This window comes from Watersipora subatra, chromosome 4, assembly GCF_963576615.1.
Source record: "Watersipora subatra chromosome 4, tzWatSuba1.1, whole genome shotgun sequence".
Lineage (NCBI taxonomy): Eukaryota > Metazoa > Bryozoa > Gymnolaemata > Cheilostomatida > Watersiporidae > Watersipora > Watersipora subatra.
The window spans coordinates 40,074,630-40,084,327 of record NC_088711.1 but is presented as its reverse complement, the minus strand read 5'-3'; positions in this window follow the sequence as shown (position 1 = coordinate 40,084,327).

Below are 9,698 nucleotides of genomic sequence, written 5' to 3'. Positions count from 1 at the left end.
ATATACATTTCTTGTGCAAAACCCTTTAGTTTTTTTAGAGTAATAGACTGTCATCTTCAGTTACCCATCGCTATCTTTAATAAATAATTTTACAATAATTAATATTTAAAGCCAGTTATTGATTGTGTTATTACAATCTCTGCATAAATTTATCTTTAATGTTGTACAAGCTGTAAAGGTTGTATCCTTGTTGAAGAGTAGTATAATCCATCTATAATTTTATTGTAGATACAGCTTACCAGTCAAAACTTCTCTTCCCACATTCGCGTTGTGATCTATCACTGCTAGTTTAATTCTTGTAAAATACCCTGGGGAATCAAAGTCTATTCGCTTTGGTGCATAACTTAATATGAGGCTGTGCAGGTTTTCTAAAGCACCCGTGTGTTGACCATGGTTCAACAGACACAATGTGTTTAGCAGTCTCGCTTGCCCTAACGCATCCCAAAGGACTTTGTGCCCTGCACTTCCTGGAATTAACCATTTCACCTTTCTTTCCATTTCTTTGTGAACATCAATTTTTTCGTTGTTATTTTTCAAGATATTATACATCTGCAAAGTTTTTATTTATTCAAATGTCAACCAGCTGCAGAATATTTACCATTTGTACAATTTCTGTTTACTATTATGCAAGAAATGACTACATATTTTTATATCACAAACCAAAGGTATTCTAAGTAAAGATGCCCCGATTCTAATTTCACCAGCCGATTCAGATACCGATCTGATACACCGATTCTTATTGAAAAATAATTCGATTCAGATACCGATTCAGATCTTTTGTGTTGCATAGATATTTGTTAATTTTATTATGCAAATATAATGCAAAGAAAATATAAATATTGATGTATTTGTTTGTATTCATGGAAAAAAGATGTACATGTATTTATAGTCACATACTGACATTATGACATACCGTGCATCTAGTAACAAAACAGTCCATGTTTCTTGTAATCTGCTATTAATAATGGTAATTACTGTTAGTGGTACAGCTTCCTCTGTGATAATGAAGTCCCTCTTCTACTGCTGAACAAACTGCTGCACCTGTACCAGTTCAGATACTTAACACCCTTATCGGCACCGATACCGATTCCGGTATTAAAATAGGAGCAACTCTAATTCTAAGTGATATATAAAATATTATATTACGCATCTTCCTGTGCTTTGATATTCTGAATATATTATTAGATTCAACATACAGCTTTCATACCAACATTGGGTATAAATAATATATTTTTTCATCACTCACGGATTAATTGGTTCATGAGAGCACTAGATGAATTTGTTGTGTCTTGGAAAGCTCCTGTGAATGTTAGCGACATGGTTTGTATACTTGCATGAGATGATTGCTAAAGTTATTGAAGAAAAAATAATTGTCACACAATCAATAACAAACTGAGGCCTAATTTAAATCTGCAATGTATTATTATATGATTAAATTGTAAAATTTGGGTTTCCTTTTGATGAAACAACGTTACAAAACAACGCAAATACTACAAATGTAATCATGTGGGCTAATCGCTTAAGTGATCTGTAAATCCTATATTAGTAATGGTAGCAAGTATATAACAATAATAATGCAATCCAAGTTTTATGATAATATTAGTCATATATTTTATGAACAATTAGAGCATTTCTGACAATTCAGACCGAACAGAAAATTTAAATTCCCTTACTAACTTTTACTCAATTAATCAAGTTAATTCAAGTGAATCAGGTTAATATCAAACGTAGCCTATGCAACTCAGCCTGAGTCTCATTGTCACTCAGTCATATCAAATCATTTCTTTGTACTAATGTACAGTACTACATATTTTGACTTATTATATTTATTAATTTATATTATAAAATAACTATATTTGTTAGTAATAATCATTTAAAATTCTTCATAAATTACTCACGGTTGAGGTTTTCCTTTTTGACGATGCTCTCTTGCTGTATGGTACAACACCATTAGGGAATGGAACCTCTCCTTCTTTCACTCTTAATCTTCTAGTTGTCCCAAATTGCTCCGAATAACGCTGGCTCTTATGGAAGTGCCTAATGCACACGACCGCACTAGCAGGTAGTCTGCGAAAAGTTAAGTTGGCACGCTTTGCCTTAGACAGCCATAGTTTTGCCTGAGTTTTAGACTGAGAAACAGGAACTCTAGAAAAGGCTATGCTATGACTTTTAGTGTCAGATTCACAACTAGCAACGAGACATCTACCCATCGTAATTAACTGACTGGGGTTAAAAGAAAATAAAATGCGTTGAATTACTAACAGATAAGTAGATAAATCATTACCGGAAATGGCTGTATTAAGAATCAGTGATGGTCTGACGTAAATACACCAAAATATATTATCAACTTTGAACTTGCTAAACTAGGGGAAATATCTGTTAAAATTTTGTTTTTTCATTCAATTAACATAGTATCATACATTACCAATCATATAAAACAATGTTACAATTATGTGTTTACTTTCACTTTAAGGATGTCAGGATGTGGCATTACTTGTTCATGCAAGTTTTTAATCTTATAAAAATTTTCTGACTAACTAGTAAACTAGTTATTTACATATGAGTGTGTACAGCAATCAACTAACTTTTTGTAAGTTTTTGGGCTGTTGATGGCTCAAAGGACAATTCAACCTTCAAAAATCATTGGTCAGACTTATCATAAACTCATGTAGTTCTTGCAGCAGCTCTTCTTGATCAAATTTGTATAATGTTTTTGTAACAGACAACTCACATCAAGTTTGTAGGTTCCTTCATTGTTCAGTTTTGCTCAAACTTGGAAGCTTTTCAGAGTACAAAGCAAGGCGCCAACAACAATGCTCAGAGAGGGAGCTAAAGGTATAAAAAGCCATCAAATCCTTTCTTGCTAATTATGTCAATAGTGAATAGCTGAGTAAGTTAAAGTGAAGGACTTATTCATCATTTGACTAGTTGATCAGCTGATGTAAGAAGTTTTCAACAGCAATAGTAACAACTTACTTAAAATTTTAGATTTGGTATGCACTTTAAATGAATAATTATGTTTAAACAAAAACAATTAATAGAATAAGTAATAGCTTATGATTGGATACAAATCGGTAACTGGTGAAAGAATGGCATAAAAAGGCATGAATGGCAGAAAAAGCAATGTGATCAGCTAACAAGCAGGCTATGCCAGCCATTTAGAAAAAAAGAAAACTTTGTTCAAACATGCTGTAAAAATTTAACAAATAAAAACATTATTAGGACTTCTAAAACCAAATACATTATAAAGTTTTAAAAAAAATAACTTAATGTAAAACCTGTTTGAACGCCAATTTTATTTGAAGGCCACCTCTATTTGAACGCCACTATAGTAGAAGCGTTGAAAAATAGAGTGCCGACCTTTATTTGAAGGCCACCTTTATTTGAAGGTCACCTATGTTTGAGCAACACTGACACTCATCAGGCTAATTAGTAATAAAAAGTACCTAACTAGGCATATTGTACTAAACGACCAGTGCGAATTCCATAAACTTTGAGAGTTTGAGTGGGCTAATTTTAAATGCACTGATGTCGCATCAAACACGTGAATAAACACACCTGGATCATGCCTACTGCTTCATTGAGGCTACTACATTGTGGCCTTGGCATTCAATTACAACACTCCTACCGCATACTTGCGTGTTAAACTTTTTCAGATCACTATAATAATGTACCTATAAACTTGGTAGACGTTTTGAGCAGGCACAAATCCAAAGATGCTAATCATCAAGTCGTTCAAGGGATGTGGGCTGATCGATGCTCTAGACGGCTTTGAAAGTAACAAGAATCCTTATTTCAGGTCAAACGGCCCGATTTAGACTGGACCAGAATGTATCCAGTAAGAACAGGCCAATGCTGGTATTACAAATTAAAATCACATGAAACTATTTGACTCTGATGAGCAAGTTCTAGAGAATGACGAGGACTGTTGCAATAGCAATTTATCATTTGATTTTCAACAGCAAACCTTTAATTACTTGCCAGTAATCATTATGTTATGGATCTTATGTTATCGTTCATTGTTTGCTAAATGAAATTTAACTTTTCAAAATTTTGTGCAGCTAATTAAAAAATTGATGTGGAATGTGATTCACTTATAGCTGAGCCTAGGGCTGAGCTAAACCGAGCGAGGCTGTGCTCAGTCATGCAGAATAAGGAGGCAAGAGTTAAGCCAGTCAGAGTCAAGTCGAGCTTAGTAGAGCCAAGCCAAGCCAAGCCAAAGCAGAGCCGGGTCAAGTCCAGCCAAGCAGAACAAGAGGCCAGATCTACCCGCTATATAAGTCTGAACATTTGTGCTAGAGAGCAGAGCTGTTCTGGGCCTGTTCATTGCCTGTTACTTGAGCATTCTTGCACAACTTATGAACTAAGCAGAAAATATATGTATAAACCCATGCACCGAGTCTTGTACTAGTGGAGGAAAGTGAATGTCGCACAAAACCTTTACACTGGTGGCAGCAGTAAGATTACTATGACCCAAGAAATACTCCACCACGAGACTCGTACTGGATTTCTGGATGAAATTTCTACTGCCTTAAAAGTGGCAACAGGAAAAAACCCAAGCAACACGGGACAAAAGCCTGCCTGAAAAACAGCATCGCTGCTCCTGCTGGAAAAACTTCCTGGCAACAAGAAGAAACTCAGAGAAAGCTGCGTAAAACCCTACAGGCAGGAGCGGACTCAGTAGATGCACTTCTCTAAGAAAGGAGCAGAAACCTACTAAAAGCCGCCAGGGAGAGGAAAATCCTCTGACCAGGTGACCTTGGCCAAAGCCAATGCCATTGGATGACTAGCCCGGCTGGTCCAATCTTTTATGGGAAAGGTGGAACGGCTCCAGGAGCAGGTTCACACTCCAACCGAGAGGGAAAACCAGCCAGCTACTCTTTGCTGGGGTTGTCACCAACCAGGGCACATGCAAAAGAATTGTCCTCGCTACTCAAAACCGGCTTTGGGAAACGAAGAGAGGTCATAGCAGTAGTTCCCGACTACTGGCTGTGCCAAGGCCAAACAACCCCTGAAACGCAGTAGGACTACACGGGATTTGGTGACAGCCGACGGTTGATCTCAACCAGCAAGGACCAGGCCAAGGAAAATTCATGCACAGGAAATGCATGTGGAAACACGAAACTACTACCAGTCTTTGAGTGAGACCAGTCTGGACATTCCCACTGTCCCAGAAACCGCCTACACCCCTCTGTGTGAACAGCAGGAACCTAGCCCGAAACGAAGGAGGGTGACCCCCAAATCTCCTCCACTCCAGACATTGAGAACCACTCTCACTGGACCGGATGGTCAAAAGCCTGCCTTAAAAGCGACAAGACTGACCCCTTCTCTGCATTGGAGATGGCGATCACAAGAGCCGCAAGTCTACCCCGGTTGTGAGACGGCCCGAAAAACCGACCCGCTTCACCGTGGAAAGGAAGTCTCCCAGGCCTCACGGAATATGTCTTGCAAAACACTACTAGGGCGCAAGCTCTCTGCCGACCTCACCCCACTAGCAATTTCCTCCCAAAAAAGTGGAGGGGCGACCAATGCAGTTTCTTTTAGACACAAGATGCACCACAAACCTGATCAATAAGCAGGTCTTTGACCAATTGCCAGGAGCCGTACAGGACTAACTCGAGGAGAGTGGCAGCCACAGAATCTTAGCTGATGGAACATGGCTCCCCTTCTACAGGATAATTCGTTTGACCATCCGCCTGAGGGACGTAAGGACGGAGGAGTCTTTGTGGTCAGCCTAAGTGAGGATGTCATACTCGGAATGCCATTTTTCATGGCCAATCAGTGCTCTCTCGAGTTTGAGCAACCGGTGGTTTGAGTGGATGACAGGCAGCTAATCTGCGCAGATCGGCATGTGCGGCTGCTACAGAGTAAGGTACAGGTGATCAGGGGAGTGGTGGTTGCCACCTGAACGGAGATAGCGATACACTGTCGCATCACCACACGGATTTACTGCCCCATAGGATTGATTGAAGGATTTTCTGATGGACCCTTGGTAGCAAGTAGCCTGAATTAGCCAGGACTCAAGAGACAGGTCATCTCCCGCTGCATGAACGTTACGGAGCGGACATTGACATTCCGGTCTGGAGCTACTATCAGCACTTACAAGGGGGTAGAGACCCAGCAGGTTGAAGAGGACAACCAGTTATTGTATGAAGCGGGTCCAACTTTAATCAATGGAGTGCCGGCTCACTTTGAGGAGTTGTTCCAGGCAGCTTAGCCAAACTTCAAGGGAACAGGTCAGATAGCGAAGTTGACCTCCTTGCTGAGTCAATATGCGTCCGTGTTCAGCACGGGTAACGACGACGTAGGGAGGACCTCCGAGGTAAAACATTCCATTCCACTTAAGGAAGGCACTCGGCCTGGCAATCCTCCAAAGACTCAAACCAAAGAAGGAGGCAGAGGCTGAGAGGCAGGTCCAGGATCTGCTTAAGAGGGGGCTGCTCAAACCAGCTAGAGGAACTTTGAGCTTCCCCGCAGTGTTGGTCCAAAAAAAGGTTGAGAAGTGGCGCTTCTGCATAGACTACCGGCATTTAAACGCCATCACAGAGCAGGACGCCTACCCCCTACCCAGGATCGACGACAGCCTTGACGCCCTGTCTGGCAGCCGCTACTTCACCAAGCTCGGCGTGGTGAGCGGGTATTGGCCGGTACTCCTGGATGCAGAAGCGCAGGAGGAATCAGCCTTCTCAACACGGCCCGGATTATGGAAGTGGAAGGTGTCGCCTTTCGGACTGACGTCTGCCCCAGCAACTTTCCAAAAACTCATGGAACACGTTCTACATGGCCTCTACTGGAGAACCCTGCTACTGTATCTGGATGATATTATAGTCATCGCCCCGAACTTCGATAAGCACTTGCATCGGCTAGAGGAGGTTTTCTAGAGACTCCACAAGGCCAGACCAAAACTAAAACCTTCCAAATGCAAACTGTTGCAATCCCAGTCCCGCTACCTTGGTCACATAGTAAACCAGGATGGAGTCTCTACAGACCCCGACATGGTAAAGGCAGTCACAGAATGGCCAAACCCGCGCGAAGTAAAGGAACTCCAAAGATTCCTCGAGACCGTCAGTTACTACCGACAGTATATTCCAGAGTTCGCCATTATAGCACGTTTTTTGCCGGACCAAGTTGCCGGACCAGGTGGAGAATCACCCCCCACTGACCGAGTTCTTTCTTACCCACGAGCACGCCCTCAAGGTGCAGCAAATGCTAAAAACGGTACACGAGGCACTAAGACAGAGTCAGAAAGAGGTGAGACAGGAGGACCGAGACGAGCCATCGCTTTACACCCCAAGAGACTGGGTATGGCTCGCGAACAAACGTCGGAGACAGAGAGAAAATCCCAAGCTACAGGTGAATTTCGTGAGACCATACCAGATCCTGAAGGCCTGGAGCAACCACACATATCTGATGGAGCGACAGGGCTAGTCTTTCATCCAGAGCGAGGCACGGCTGAAGCCCTACCATGCTTGCTCAGAAAGACTTAGACGAGCCCGGCCACTCTGAAGCCAAGGAAGGGCTCAAACATGAAAGGGGCTCAACCAAGCAGGCTGGAGAGAAAGCCGGAGGAAGTCAGGAGCAACCCAGTGCCAATGATGTCGCCCCCCAACTGAGAAAAATTGTTGATGGAAGCCGCAGAAAAATGAAGACAGGAGGCAACACCCAAAGAAAACCCAGCCAGACCGAAGGAAGGAGAGTGCCAAAGACCGAGTTCAGTAAAAATAAACCCAGTCCCACTAAGAGAAGAATTTCCGGGAAAACCGGTATTAAACCTGGAGGAGGCCAGAGAAACCGCAACTCCAGAAATCTCATGAACTCCAAAAATTTCATCAGCTCCAGTTCGGCACAATTCAAGACCGGGCCGAACCACTAGGAAGCCGGAACGGTACGGAGATGGGGTATGCTACTCCATGAAATTGTCAGAAAACGGTCCGGAGGTCGAACAGAAAGGCAGTAAAACGGTCCTCACGGACGCGACCAAAGCTTTCCTTTTAAAACACTCATTTTTTCTGGACGACGTTAGGCCACTCGAGAAGATGGACAGCAAAGGTAACACCTTGCTACAGGATTTATTGACTTTGGTCACAACTAGCTTGAAAGAAGCTTAGGAAGCACTGGGTGCACTGAAGCTGGTAGGTGTGGCAGTGCCCAAGGGAGATCAGGAATAGAAGGAGGCAACTGCCGAGGCCAGCACGCGCTGCCCCGGAAAAGCTGTCTCTGAAGCGGATGACGAGGACCTGGACAGAACCCTGACAGGAGAGGAGGAGGTATGCCGAGTGGCTACCATGAGCTCTCTCCCAAGGTCTAGATTGGAGACCGTGATCACCAATGGAGGGGAGAGTGTTGGGAAATGTAATCCACTGAGAGCTGAGCCTAGGACTGAGCTAAGCCGAGTCGGGCTGTGCTCAGTCAGGCAGAATAACGAGGTGAGAGTTAAGCCAGTCAGAGTCAAGCCGAACCGAGTAGAGCCAAGCCGAGCTGAGTAGAGCCAAGCCAAGCCAAAGCCAAGCCAAGTCAAGTTCAGCCAAACATATTGAGAGGAGAGCCAACCTGCTATATAAGCCTGAGGATTTGTGCTAGAGAGCAAAGCTGTTCTGGGCATGTTCATTGCCTGTTACTTTAGCATTCTTGTACAACTTGTGAACTAAGCAGAAAATATATGTATAAACCTATGCACCGAGCCTTGTACTTGTGGAGGAAAGTGAATGTCGCACAAAACCTTTACAATATTGTAATCACGTATGCCAAGGGGTATTTTCTAAATACAATAAAGTTAGTCACAAACAATTGAAAAAAAAATTGTTATGATTTGCCTGTATGTGTTATCAGCTGATTTATTTTAACAGCTGTGAATGCAGTCTTATATTCAAACAAACTTACACACCAAACAAACTCAAGTGCAGCTTTGAAAAAGATGCTGTGTTAAAATAAATAAAAAATAAATTCAAATACCACAAAATAATTGAAGTATACCATATAAATAAAATTTAAAATTGTAGCACTGCAAGGGCAATTCAATTGCATCAGAGCAAACTATTAGGGTATTCCAACTTAAGCTGAAAATATATTCCACAATATTTACTTTCTTAATATACAACCAGATTAATCATATTTTTACGGATCTATATTTATGAGTACAAATAAATTACTTATTATTACAGCTAGTTATTTTTCACTGATTTCCTTCAGCCTACTTGCTGCTGCTTGCGCCTTAATTTAGGCACCATTAAAATGCATCAAGTGCACTCAGTGTTCACATCTAAATACACTGACACCTAGTGCTTTGGTATTCAATGTCAATTCTTGAACAGCAGCGTGTTTAACAATATCATTCAAGTGTTTATTTATTAACCATGGGCACAAGTATGCTTTGTTATTGTTTATGATAGAGAACTTTTGTTTACAAAGATATGTAGACTCATAGATATAGTAAACCTATATTGGCGAATATCTATCATTACAATGGAGCAAAAGTGAGGCATATCATTGGATGTTGTTTTAATGACGGTGCGTCGCAGTGATGTGCATCTCACCATCAGAGCTTTCAATTGAGCAATGAATTTAGCAGTGAAAGCATGCATGTCAATACTAGTTTTTAAGTCACAAACGTAACAATAAGACCAAATTCTTAGTGAAATGTCATCAGAGGAGACTACAACACACCAGGTATATCTTGAATTGTTTATAACAAGAAAGAA